Genomic DNA, 14,710 nt, shown 5'->3' on the forward strand with positions numbered 1-14,710 from the left:
TGGAGACTAATTCAAGAAAGGGAGACCTTGTAAATGAAAGTCATACAAAAAAGGAAACAGATTAGTCTTTATATTAAGGTTTCTGTTCAGTGTAGTTCAAATTTTTGTCATTCATTTAATAAAGAACTGCAATTTCCAGTCTGAAATTCATGGAATAATGGAGGGCTTCATGTTAAACATTAAACACAAAAAATACCATTTTCTGTGCACATATGTATAAGTACATAGAGATGTAGTTATAAGCAACACCATGTCAGTTATAAGCAACACCAACTTTTGATGGTGGTTGTGCAGTATGTGCTTAAAACAATGCCTTGAAAATGAGGGGTTCTTCTGTACATGAATGGAAGTCTTCAAATCAGTGTGCAAGTTGTTGGCAAAATCTAAACTGAATGTTTTGTAGGAGGAATGTGTAGGAGGCTGGTTACATCTTAGCTTACAGAAAGAGCGATCATTTTTTATTAAGAGTTAGACAAACTGTATTTCTTCTAAAGTTTGAACAGAAAAGCAGTTTATATTCTGCTCCAATTCATTCTGCTCTAATTTTAAAATGGAAATTCTAACTCTAAAAATTTACCAATATTTTGTGCAGGAAGGCAAAAAAACTATTTTAAAAGCAGAGATGTTTTACATTAAATAATGTGCTTGCGCAAAAAAAAATAGGTTTTTACAGACAAACTTGATGAAAAAAACCTAAGTATTTCTCATGGACTATTTTATAAGATCAGATATGTTGCCTGATAAAGACACGTGAACCTAATTTTATCTATTTTGTGTAAAGGAGTTCCCTTAGCAGAGAGAGTAAGTGGCTTTCTAACCCCCAAAATAAGTGTGATTTAAAAAGATATCATGGTATACTCAACGATATTTCACTGATTTTATCTTGACATTTAAGCAATAATCTGAAATCTACAGACAAGTTTCACAGATATCACAGAATATTCTGAGTTGAAAGGGATCCAGAAGGATCACTGAGTTCCACTCTTGCATGAATAGCCCATACAGGGATTGAACCCACAACCTTGGTGTTATTAACATCATGCTCTTACCAATTGAGCTAATCTAATTTACTAGTCTCATAATTTAAAAAGGAGGTAATCTTCCTTGGATCTCTGTTAATGAAATAACTCATTCTATCTTCTTATTTCTACAAGTATTTGAAATACAGAAATACAATGAAAAACTTCCTGAGGAAGAATATTTCTTCTCATTGATTCAACAATCTAGATAACACATAATTCTTTTCCTACCTCTCAGCTTCTAGTCTGGAGAGAAGTACATAATTTATATTTATTTTTATTTAATCATAGTTGTTTAACATGTTTGTTTATTAAAAGCTGTTTGTTTTTATTATATATCCAAAACCAAAGAACAAGAGAACAAAGAGACCGTGCTCTGCAGAGAAATATGTTGGAAGATATGAAGAGATACAACACAATCTACTGATTCAGGTAAAGCACTAGCTTGATGCAATGCATAATTCTAAAGTGATCAAATATTCTTTCTGTGAAGTCTTTCTAACAAAGGACAAGGAGACTAACTCTTCCAAGTCTTACATTTGCATTGCTTTGGGGAAGGGAATTAGGCAGCTGAAAAGACTGAACCTACTGAGCACAGTGCTGCTATGCAAACCTTCCCTACTTCACCTGAGGGAACTCTTAGAAATGCAGTTGCTCATTACAGTATTTGCAGGTCACACATGGCTTGAAAACCAGTGCTGCTGGCTGGGAGGAGGTTAATGTAATAACTGGTATTGCTGAAGGTGATGGAAAGAGGAGACAGAAAGTTATGCCCGTGCAGGGAGTCAGTGAGCAGTGCAGCAGACACTGGGGGTTTGTCTGAAGCTTTGGCTCTGTTGTGTCTCTTCCACTCTTACAAGCAGTTCACCGCTCCCTTCTAAGCTCGCTCTCAGTCAGCTGCAAGGGAGAAAGCTGGCTCTGCTGTGGTTACTTTCCTATCTGAGGGCCATGAAAGGGCCCTGCATGTGGAACTAAGGGTCTTCATTGGGATCCCAGTGACAATGAGAATAAATCATTGGGGACAGCACTCAACACAGAGAAAGAGATGTGGAGGCAACAGCCATCAAAGGCAAGACCAGAGTGTTGCCACAGTCTTTCCCCTGGCATATTTTCTCTCCGTGAATCTACTGACGTGGCTACTGATGTCCTAAGTGAGATACTTTGATGCTGCACCCTGCAGGGAGGAAGCCTGGGACATTTCTGAAACCTTTAGCGCTCACCACTAAAACTGTAGCACCAGCCTGAAGTTGGTATCTTGTTCTTCACTACCCATTTTGAAGTTACAGGGTCTCCACCACAGCAAGGAGACTGGCTGCATCCACAGCTGGGCAGTTTGAGTACAGGAATTTTCATCCTGGCTTCAGACAGGGAGCTTAGCCCACAGAGGATAAAGCACTAGAAACACTGTGTGCTGCTTAATCCCACAGGGCAATGAATTAATGGAGCTAAGAAAACTGCCAGAATGAAAAGCTGAAGTGGGCAATAACCAAAAAACGTAGGGAGGGAGGGAAGGTGGAAAACTTTTACTGGTGAGGCACTCTGTATCTGCAAGAATCAAAAGATATTTTGATTATCAACCATATCTTTACCAAATGGCTAACTCTGGCACACTTGATGGGCACAGCAGTTAAACAGGAAGCTAGCTGAAACCACAGAAAAAGTTTAAGGACTATTTTTATATTTTATGTAGCAACAAAGTCTTTGAGGGTGTTATATTTAAAATTAATGAAACTACAAAAAACTAGTGATTTTATTTAAGAATTAAAAACTGATCAGTAACCTAGAAAGAGGACCAGACTTTGATTCAGTCTGGAACAAAAGAACTGGGGGAAGAGAAAAGGAGTGAAAGAAAAAGCAAAGAAGTTGGGCAGGCATCAGAAACAGTCCAGACCAGAACGTGTGGGCACAACTCCAAAGCAACAAGACTGGTTTAAAAAAATAAACATGAAATATCTCATGCAAATGAAGCTAATTTAAAAAGACAGAGCTCTAACAACTGCTCAGGAGGATATTGGAGCCAAGACAATGATCAGCATGTATCTAAATTTTGTAAGAAATATAATGATGCAGGAGTTTGTAAAAACTCCTGTATGCACAAAATTGAGAAAAGTGCCAATAGCACCACAATCATGTTGTCCATAAGAGCATGAAAGGAAATAGATTATCAAATTATTTTTAAACTTCAGACCGATGTACAAAAGAGTGTGCTGCCAGAAGTGGTTCCTATTAGTATTAACAGCGAAAATGGGTATTGCACAGCTAATTCTATAAAAGAAAGCATACCTAGGAAAAAAATCCCCCCCAAAAGAAGAAAGCCTAGGAGTAGCATGGAGTACGGTTGTTGCCATCATAATGCTTTTGCTCCAGCAAATATCCCTTGGAGAAATATGTTTCATAAGAAGTGTGCCTAGTCTAACTGTTCAGCACAGTAATCTGAGAATGCTACTCTGAACTGTGAACATTAAAGGAAAACCTTAACACAGAATAAAAGAAGCAGAAGAAGTTAGTTGAGGAAGCAGCTGTGGTCAGGAAAAATGCTAGGAAGAACAATTTCAGTTGTCTACAGATTACTCTAAAGGGAATATTAGCATAATCTTCTTTTCAGGAGTGTGAAAACTGCAGCTCAAAACTGCAGATCATTTGTCTGTGTGTGAGGCAAACAACAGAAATGAAGCATCTTAAATACAGAGGAACTCTCTGAGTACAAGAGGCTTTAAGTCTATCTGGGAGGCAAGCATTCCCCAAATGGAACAAGAATTTCAAACTGTTATTGCCAGCAGGGGACTTGGAGACTGGCACTCTCACAGTTCTCTATTCCTTTCCCTAGAGAAAATGGAAAGGGTTTGTTATTGTTTGTTTTTCCATCTTTATAAGCTGGCAGAGATTCTTAAAATCAATGAGAACAATAACATTCAATACATAAGTCATTTCCAATCACTTCATTTAAAGCCCATTTCCATCTCTGAAAATTCTTCCTAGTCCGTGGTGTGTCATTTATTGTCAATATTATAACAAAATATAAGAAAGGGTACAAGACACCTGAGAGCAGCTGCAGCCCTTCTTGCATATAAGAGTAATATGTGGAGAAAAGTCCAAACATAATACTGGTTGACTTATTTAGTAAAGATCAAACAAAAGCATAGGACTGAGGTCTCAAAGACTAAGGTTCTGCTCTGGGAGAGACCACAAAGAAAGCATTATACCTTTTAGCACTGGGAAGCTGTAAAAGTATATTGCTGGGCTATATTGCAAGCTGGAGAGGAGAAGATGGTGTGTTTAATTTTTTTACTATTATTTCATTTTGATAAAAGGACAAAGGTTCAGTACGTGTTATGGAATAATTTGTGGAAAAGGATCAATGAAAGTCCTCAGAGATGGGAAATTCTGAGAAAGTCTACGATTGTTTTATTTGAACCTTAGATTAACAGTGTTGAGTTTTTTGAACTTTGTTATAGCTAAACAATCCAAGTCAAGTGAAAGCCCACATCAGTGCCACAGGAAAGAAATTGTCTTCTATAGTAAAGCAAATATAAATTTATTTAGATTTAGTGTTTCACATTTCTGTGTGAAAATACTCCCATGCCTGAGACGATACCAGTTACTGGGAGAAGATGAAGCACAACTTACTGTCTACACAACTCATCACATCAAAGATCCAGTTTGTCTGCCCAGTAGTGGTTCACACCTATGTCTTACTCCACCTACCAAATGTTTTGAAACTCAGAAAGAGTAGACATCGGTGACCAGTGTGTAGTATCTGATTTCTTCTGAAAATAGAAAAAAAGCTTATTTTTTCATCAAATTACTTTCAGAAGTATCTATAGAACTAAAGGAATCCTAGCCAATAATCTGGAATCATGTGGAAGCAGGACACAGAGTCAATTTTTTCTTTTGTGTTGAGGAACACAACCATTTCAATGAAATAAGGCACATATTACTCTGGACTAAAAATACACTGTACCTGAATCTATGCAGCCAGAATTAGGGTGACTGGCACACTTTGGGATACATATATATGTACATATCTGTGCTAGCACTAAAATGGATAATTTTGGAAGCAATATAGGGGAGAAAGTAGCCTCATAGACTTCAGGGTGAAGAGAGTCACATCTTAAGCATGTCACTCAAATCACTGACAGGTTTGCACTGAAGGGAAAAACCTCATAACACAACCAGGTAGATTAGGGCTTGTATGAGCATGCCTCCATGTCCTTCAATCACATCTTCAAATCCAGTGTGGGCATAGGATAAATGGATAATGGTATAAAAGCATTAAATGAAAACACCTGGTTCAAGACAAAGGAAACAGTAAAAAAATCCTGAACAAACAAAAGCAGTAGGGTGATGCAAGAAGGGATTAGGGTATGGATGTAGTCAGGATCACAAAGTGTAGTGATTTAAAAGGAAGGGGAAGGCAGAACAAAATGTTTTGAAGGCAAAAAGCTAGTGCAAACTTCAAAAAGGCATGGTCAAATCAGGGTTTTGCTGTACAAGGGGGCTTTTTTTATTATTTTTTTTTTTAATGTGGAATTGAAGGAAACAAGTATAGATAGCCACATGAAGTCTTAGTAACGGAACGTGACCAAGCTGTGTGGTGTGAAAAACTGGCTGGAAACTTTCTTTGGACACAATCTCGTCATTCAAAATCCTTTGTCTAAAAGCCTGTGGGTTTCCACAAAATGAGATCTCTAGGACAAAAATATCTGACTTTTTACTTTACAAGAATTTCTTCCTTTATCCTAACCCAAAAGACAAGATGGGTCCAGATCTTTATTGGTGTGTAATAATGAGTATAAAAGACTAAAGTGCCCATTTCAGGCCTTGGCAACACTGTTAAAATGAAGAATTCATAGAGGCATATTATCAAACGGAGCAAGGTCAAGGGTTTAAAGCTTTCAGTAATCTGGAAAGAGTCCAAAATTTTATCCACCCCTTCCCCTGGTTGCTTGACATTTTAATGGTAAAAAAGCAATATCTAGTTTCCAGTTGAATATTCCAGAGGGAAAAAACCAGCATGCTGGTTTGATCAGAGTAATGGTAAAGCTTGTGAAGAGCACAGCTTCTTAGTGAATGTACACAATATTGTACAGAAAAGCCCAGAGAAATAAGAAGCAGTTGTATGAATCAAAAGTGGGCCAGGGTATTTTGGCAATAATTACACTTATCAATATAGGACACAAGAGTTTGAAGTGAAACCTCCTGAAGAGATCAGAATTCTATTTCTAACCTTTCTTTCAAAAGCTTGCCTATACATAATTTCAATGTGTTTCTTTCTCCATTTGAATGGATGTTAAAGAGTAAGGCTTTGAAAAACAAAATTTCTGTGAGTGGCTTAAATCCATCCATACTCACTAGATGCTCAATTAGGTGAACCAAACTTTTCATCATTTGACAGAGGTTTAATTTAATTTTCCCAGGATAAGCACTTAACCATATCCATAAAGATCTGATTTTTTTTTTTTTTTTGAAATTACTTCTGGAGCTGAAGCAAAACCTGTTAAATACTGGGAAGTTATAGGTAGACTAACATTCAACATTATTTATTTTAGATCTAAGGGTGTTTACTTGAGATATTCCTGTAGAAAAAAAAAGTTACATACTGTACTATACAATTGCTCTTTGAGGTAAACCGTCATCAGTATTAGGGTAATGTAACCTTCTATTTGCATTGTGGAATGTACTTTGGTTGTATTATGATATTTCGTGAAGAATGATCTCTGTAAGAGGATGAGTCAGAGGACTCTTTCCAGTAATTTAAAATCAAAGATTAACAAATATTTGCTTTACAAAGGGGCAGATATTCAGTTCTGCTTCCTGAAGGCAAGGGGAGATAGTTTTTTTTTTAGAAATGGAATATTTTTAATGACATCAACTGTGTTTGTATGCAGTATCAAGACTGATGAATTAAACCAAACTTTGATGAGGAAAAACCTTGCTAAACTGAAGCAGGCAGCTTACCTAATCTTGGGGGTTTTTTGCTTCCTTTGAAAGCTAAAATCAGGTTAGAAAATGAGAACCAAGCAGCTCCAAATACAGTCAGTACACTGTTCCTACCTTTTGAAGAAAGCTTCAAAATCCAACAGTTTCTCTTGTGATTGTAGAGAAGTCCTAATTGGGTCTTATTTTTCTAAATACTTGGAAAGTTTGGCTACTTTACTCTATGTCCTTCTGTGAAAATATAGTATGAAAGTGAGTTATCACTAATAAATTTAGATCAGCTAAAAATTTTAGAAGAAGGGACAAGTCAGTTTGAAATGCCAGGTCAGTGGATAACTACTCTTCTGACGCCAAATGTACTGGGTCTGGCCAAGGTGGACTGAATTTTCCCCATAGCAGCAATCACAGTGCTGCAATTTGTATTCATAGCTGGCCACACAAAATAATCAAGGTTTCCCTCCAGGTTAAAATGTCTGTACACTAGCTTATCCCTCTGCCATAACATCTGCTTACGGCAATGCCACGCATTTTCAGCAGTCTATGGAAGACTCCTGCAGCTGATCAATAGCCAGGGCTAGATAATTTAAAATAGTTTTGGCAAACCCTTTTTGACCAATATAACCTCAATAACCTCTGAAGCAGCGTGGTATTTACTTGTCTGAATTCACTGCCATTAAATGATTTGCAGGTCCTCTAAAAGAGATTTTATGATTTGCTGTCTTAAAATTAAGCTTCACCTCAGTCATTCTTATCGCGATAATAATTTTCTTGCCCCAGCCACTGAGGTACTGGATGTAGTACAGGCAACCAAGAAAAATACAATCTCTTGCCAGTTAATTTTCATAATATGATTCATTAGGCTTGTTTTCAAACTGTGTCTTGAATTGTGCTTCACAAGAGGAAAAGGGTAACATATCACAGAATCATATAATTACTTGGCTGGAAGGGGTGTTTAAAAGGACCTTTAAAAGGACATTTAAAAGTCCCAGCCTACACACCATGGGCAGAACGAACTTTTGGTAGATCAGGTTGCTCAAAAACTTGTCCAGCCTGACTTTGAACATTTCCAGTGAATGGCATCGACAGCTTCTTCGGGCAACCTGTTCCAATGTCTCACTACCATCATCATAAAAGAGTTCTTCCTTTTATCTAAATCTATTCTCTTCCCATTTCAAACCTTTACCCCTTGTCCTGTTGATAACTATAGATGTTGATAAAAAGCCTCTTTATGTCCTTTTTATAAGCCCCCTTAAAGTACTGAAATGGAAGCAGTACTCCAGGTGGGATCTCCTCAGACCAGAGTAGAGAAGGAAAATCTCCTCCCTCACCCAGCTGGCCATGATTCCTTTTGTGCAACCTGAGATATAGTTGACTTTCTGGTCTGCAAGTGCACATTGCCAGCTCACATCCTACTTTTTGTCCATCAGTATACCCAAGTCCTTCCCAACAGGGCTGCTTTCAACCAGTTCATCCCCCAGCCAGGATTTCCCCCACCCAGCTGAAGCATCTTGCACTTGGCCTTTTTGGACTTCATGAGGTTCACAAGAAACCAGTCCTCCAGTCTGCCAATGTCTCTCTGAATGACATCTCTTCCCTTAAGCACATCAACTGCACCACTCAACTTTTTGTCATCTGAGACCTTGCTGAGGGTGCACTCAATCCCACTGTCTGTCATCAGTGAAGTTATTAAATATTATTCATCCCACTACAGATACAGAACGGGAATGTTGGCAGGGGAATATTACTGAGGGAGTGGCTGGGCATCAATGGTTTGGTGACCACTTGCTGATGTCAAATGGCAGCAGATTTTGAATAAAATTTTTTATGTGTCCAAAGAAGAGCAACAAAGCTGTTAAAGGGTCTGGAGCACAAATCTTATAAAGAACTGCTGAAGAACTAGGGTTGTTCAGCCTGGAGAAAAGCAGTCTCAGGGGGACTTTATCACTCTAGAACTACCTGAAAGGAGGTTCTCCCAAGTCACAAATGATAAGACAAGAGCATATATGGTCTCAAGTTGCACAAGGGGACATATAGGTTGGATAGGCAAAATTTTTTCACAGAAATGATGTCCAAAGACTGGAACAGGCTGCCCAGGGAAGAGGTGGATTCACCATTCCTGAAGGTATTCAAAAGACCCATAGGTGTGGCACACTGGGCCACAGTTTAGTGGTGGACTTGGCAGTTTTAGGTTGTTACGACCCACCCCAGAAAAAGGGGAGGGGGGTAACCCAGATTCTCATCAATAATTCCTTTGGGGTGGATTAGAGTGAAATGACACTGAATAATCGGTGTTTGAAAACATATATAGGTAGGGTTTATTTCAACAGTTTTTTTTTAATTTTAGCATTTTGGGTGTTGTCATCCATGTTATCTATCATAGGGATTACCCCTGGGGGGAAAATGTGTAAGGGAGAGAAAGGAAAGACAGGATAAGGGTAAGGGAGAGTAAGAGAAAGAAAAGCTGAGTGGACAGATGTATATAGTCACCACCCACGGGGTCCAGCGATGACACTTGGTAGTTGCAGCTTCCATGTCTGTCAGTTGAAGTGGAGGCCTCGATCCATTGAGGGTGAAGGAGGGAAGCGTCCACACTCAAAGAAGTTATGAGTTACTATATCCATGGTTAGTGTCACAGACCATGCCACGAGCCTCCAACATCTCCTGAGTCTGTGCTGAATTTCCATGAGGGGCCTGGCAAAAGGGTTTTTCCTGCCTTTCGAGATTGGTGAGGGGGGGGGTGTGGGCTTTGATGGGCCATCAGAGGTCTAATGCAAAAGTCCTGCAGAAACCTGCAAAAGTCCCTTGGCAATCCTCAAATGCATAAATCATTAACCATTTCAGTCTCTGACGTAGGTTAATGGTTGGGACTTGATCTTAAAGGTCTTTACCAACTTAAATGATTCTATGACTCTGTCATTCTATTTGACGTACACTGTAATCAGTCTGGGGAGATCACTGGCTTACAATGTTGCCTCTTGCCCTCCCCACCTCGTCCCAGGCTGGAAAATATTCAGTCTATTTATTACATTTGTAGCCATAGTTAACTAAATTATGTAGGGGTAATCAAGTTTCTTGCTTCAGGGTGTAAACCAACAAGGGACATGTGCACTTCATGGATGGCACTGCAAATTTGGAAACTGCATGTAAAACTCTTCCTCTTCTGTTCAGACATAGTGTTAACCACTAATTGGACCAGAAACTGACTTTTTTTTTGTGAAAAAGCATTATTGCATGTACATGATATGGAAGCATGATCTATTCTACTACTGAAAAAAAGAAATGGTACCTTCATCTGTAGAATTTTGGTCTTTTATTTTACTTCAGGAGGGAAGGAAAGCTGATAAACTGAACAGCTCTAATGGTCTAGTGCTGTATAAACCTCCTACCACAATTTAATTCTTATCTTATCAACTTTAAATCTCTTATGAATGTGGAAATTCATGCTTTCCATACTAAACTGAGAAGGGACTTAGTCCATATGAGACAACACTTTTCTATCAAACACTGAATGTTTGCAGCCTTGACAGCATACCATTGCAAAGTTAGGCACTTTTTACAGAGATCAGTTAAGGCACATACTGTCTTTTCTGGTGTAATGTGTCGTGTTTTGGGGACCGTTTCAGAATTAATGAAGAACTATCAGAACAGCGTATTCTGTAAAGAAGCTATTTCTTGAAGAAGAGTATAAGGAACCAAAACAGGGGCTTATCTATCTAAAATGATGATGATGATGATGATGATGATGATAACAACGACTTTTTGATTGTCTCAAGAGACTTTCTAATATCTCATTCTTTCTCTGTGTTCTTTGTTCTCAGACATCAACTTTTAAGGGTTTGACTTCCTAGGAACTGAGTAATATGAAGTAACATACTAATGTATCTTTCTGCTAGTAATGCAATATTTCAGAAGGACGAAAATTAAAACATCTTCAAAGGAGTGAAGAGCCTGTGAAATGGCAGTGATCAGAACAGGTGGGAATGGTTAAAGTAAAGTAAAAATGGGACTGAGAAATGAATTTGGGATTTTTGTGAAATCTACTAGAAGTCACTAAACTTCTCTTTATACTGCTGTCCTCTACAAAACAAAAAGTTCACATTTATTATGTTTGTGAGTTTCAGTTAATTAGTGTTTATTGGTGTTTTGAAACACACCAATTGAAAGCATTTTGTATGCAAAAAGTGAATGTTGTTATAAAACATTTTCAGAAGTAATTTCAAGATGCATATTAAATTTGCAATGAAATACGAAATTATCTGCCTCTCTGAGATGAGAGAAGAACCCAGCTTCCAGCAAAAGTAATAGAAATTATAAACTTGATGGCTGCAAGTTACCTAGCAGGTGACACTGTTATAATTATAATTTCCAAAGAAGATACCCAGTAAGATCCAGCATTCTTCCTGTTTAAAATGTAATTGCTAAGATTCTGTGTGTCAAGAGTCATTATATGGTGCCAAAAGCCTTAATGCATGTATAATTTTTAATTGAGCTTTAACTCGACTTGCCTTGGCAAGCTTTACAAAGCTTTAACAAGCAGCTTTAAATTCGGCTGAGTGATAAAGCCAGAGCCTTAGCTCTAGTCACAGAAGACTCAGTGATAAACAAGACCTAAAGCAGCTACAGAGCTGCACTCCCAATGTCCTCCTTGAATGGGAACCCAGAGTAAGTTTGCCAGCAAAGCTGATCCTTGATTAGATTTGTTCGGGCAAGCAGTGTGCATTAAATGTTGAAGCAGATATGCAGACATAAAATATAGGTCCAGAGTTAGTGGTGTACACAGCAGAGATTCCTATCATGCATTGCGTTGCAAAAGTTCAGTGTTCTAGGGAGGACAGCTGCACGTACTTAAGGGGAGTCCAAATGTTGCAAAGCATAATCCAATCTTCCTCTTTGTTGACTTACACTCCATGGTTAAAAAGAACTGTGCATTTTATCCCATCTTACTTCTGGAGGAAGAGCTGATAAGCCTTACAAAACCTTCTTAGACTTTTAGGTTTCTTTTTAATATGCATTGCACACAAATATTAACAGGATTGCTGTAGACCCATAATTCTTTCCTCATCAAAGGCCGATCAGAATTTAATATTAACGATTTTAAAGAGACAAGCTTTTAGGCCCAGAAGTGTGCATATAAATAAAAACAGTGCTTTTTTCAGCTCCATAGTTAATGAAAGAAAAATGACCTGTATCGTCTCTGGAGATAATTAAATCTCACAACATACTTTTTTCAAGATTTAGGTGCTAATGGAAATAATAAGAAATCACTCAACAACTACTAGTGAGCCTTTGCCCATATCCAGCAAGTTTATTAAATGTTTGTAATCTCTGTTTCTATGTCCTGCAGGAAACAAAAGCAGGGTTTTTTTGAAAACTATGAAGTTTTTTTTTTTAAAATCAGATATGTCTTGAAGAGCAAGTAATATTACTGACAAATATTGATTGTGAAAATGTTTTGATATGTTGACTTATGTCCACCTCGTATGATAATTTTCAGAAATACTATTTTATATGCATGATATGTATTACCACATTGCTCAGGAAGCTTGTCCATCATCCAGAAAGAGAAGGATAAGGAGAAACTAGGGAGAAAAGTGAATCTGACCTAGAGGAGGTTACATTGGTTAAAGGATTTCCAGAGCAAGGGTAAGAACAGAGCACAGGAAGGGCCTGTTAGGTGGTGACCAGTAGTGTGGATCTTCCAATGCGTAGAGATGAACAGAAGCTGTGGACAGAGAAACATGAAGCACTGAGAGACCCAGTCCTCATGCTGCAGAGCTTAAAAAAAGGAAGGATGGGGTGAGAGCAGAAAAGTCATGGATGGTATATCATCATGGCTAGGCTTCGTGAACAAAGAATTTGGGAAAGGCTCAATCCACATTTGTAACATGGATCGTATATAACAGAAAGTCAAAGAATTGTTAAAGACTGGAGGATTATTATAAAGAACTGCAGCAAAAGTTAGTGTTATGCAGATGGTAATTAAATAATAGCTTTTTGGGTGGATTTAGAAACAATACTCCTGATCATTTTAAAATAAGAAGATGAGGTAATGTGCAGACCAGGGGACAGACTGATCATTGACTTGAAGGCTGGCATCATCATAGATGAATTCAACAGGCTATCAGAAAAGCCAAAAGTCCAGGAAACTGAAGAACTTCACTCCAGAAAACAGACTGATGGCTAAGTACATTTGATACGAGAACAAATGGAGAAAAGTGGCTTTGGGGCTGCTGCTCCGAAGAGGGAGAAGCTTCCAAGCCAAAGGTGACAAGGTGGGGAAAGAGATGAAGATGCCCAGTGCCTAAACTATTCTTGATATGAGAAAAATTGAGGTTACCTCTATGTCAGTGTATGCAGCACAGTGATCCAGGAATGACAGTTGCAAATAGGGGCAAACTGAAAGGTCATGAATGTCTCAGTTCTTCATAAACCTCAATTAGAATCATGCTAGAGATGGAGCATGCACTCCAAAAACTTGGAGTGTAGGGTATAGGACAAAATGTAGGGATGAAGAAAATGAAGAAGTCAACTGCATAGAGAAGGCATGTGGTGGCAAAAAGTACAGATGGAATAAATTCAACTTTGGGACAGTGCCACCCCAGATGATTAGTAAGAGCCACAGGAAGATGTGCAGGTGGTGTCTAGAACCCGTTAGTGTTTGAAAAGGGAAACTGGAATGCAGGAAAGAAAAGCGACTGTGAGCTTTGAAAGCAGCAAGGATCAAAAATGAAAGAAAAAAATGAAGCAAATGGTAAGAGACTAGTGAGAAGCATGGGTGAACTGCAGGGAATATTTAAATTACCCTCTGAGAAGTATTTAAAAAAATGCTATAAAGTCAGCATCTGTGGAAGTTTAACATTCTTTTCCTGTTCTCATTCAGGCAGCTTATACCTTGTTCCATGCTGCTGAAGTCATCTCTCTCCTTCCAGTGTGACAGTATGTACTCTTGCAATTGCATCTTAATCTTTCTTAGGGTTAATTTGTAGCATGATGCTTAATAGCATGCATTTATGCAATGTAAAATTTCTTCTTGATCTGGATTTTAAGGATCCAAAGTTCTATAACACATCATAGACAAAAACCAGAGTTTCTCATTTTCTTCTTAATTCTTGTTTCTAGAGATCTGGTTTATGAGGTATTTTTAATAGATAATTTAGAAAACTAATGTATATTCTTGGGGACTCAGGGAAAGATAATCATTATAGCAGGGTATCTGATAGTAACTTGCACTTCACCCAGCCAAAAAAAAGAAGTTAAATATTTTTTTGTACATTATATTTTTCTAGAAACAAGCATAAACATATGCTTTCAAGATTGAATTTCAAGGTGTGGATTTAAATTAAGAAGTTCTATTTTCCTTTATTCTTAATTGTTTTCTCTTTTTTTTTTTTTATTCTTCTCATGGTGCATTGTAGGGGGCGTGTTTAAGGTACAGGGGATGTACCAGGGCAAGAGTGCCCGAGGGAGCATGCGCCGACATAGACAACCTTGTTGGTCAAAGAAGTCACATGGTTTTGAGGGATAAAACCAGCGCTGAATTTGAAATAAAATCTCTTTGTTCACCATCTCACGAGGAGAGTGTTTTTCCTTATTATATAAGGACATGTGCACCCTACAGTGCATAAAATTCATCATTCCTGAGCATGAAAGAAACCAGAATTGGCTGTCCTGTACACCACATTCAGATTATTATACTGACATCACACTGTAAGTGGCTACAGTAAAATAAAATGATTAAGATGTGAAGCCACATA

General features: G+C 38.0%; 1 long non-coding RNA gene across 1 annotated transcript; it reads left to right on the plus strand.

The window, feature by feature from the left end:
• The first annotated feature begins 1,369 nt into the window (after positions 1–1,369).
• On the plus strand, positions 1,370–14,468 carry LOC120323135. Its single transcript, XR_005563322.1, has 4 exons — positions 1,370–1,451; positions 10,775–10,930; positions 13,837–13,892; positions 14,372–14,468. It is a non-coding gene; the product is annotated as an uncharacterized LOC120323135 (long non-coding RNA).
• Positions 14,469–14,710: the final 242 nt, after the last annotated feature.

Source organism: Pipra filicauda, unplaced genomic scaffold (genome assembly GCF_003945595.2).
Source record: "Pipra filicauda isolate LSUMZ 115617 unplaced genomic scaffold, ASM394559v2 scaffold108_size2327098_pilon, whole genome shotgun sequence".
NCBI lineage: Eukaryota > Metazoa > Chordata > Aves > Passeriformes > Pipridae > Pipra > Pipra filicauda.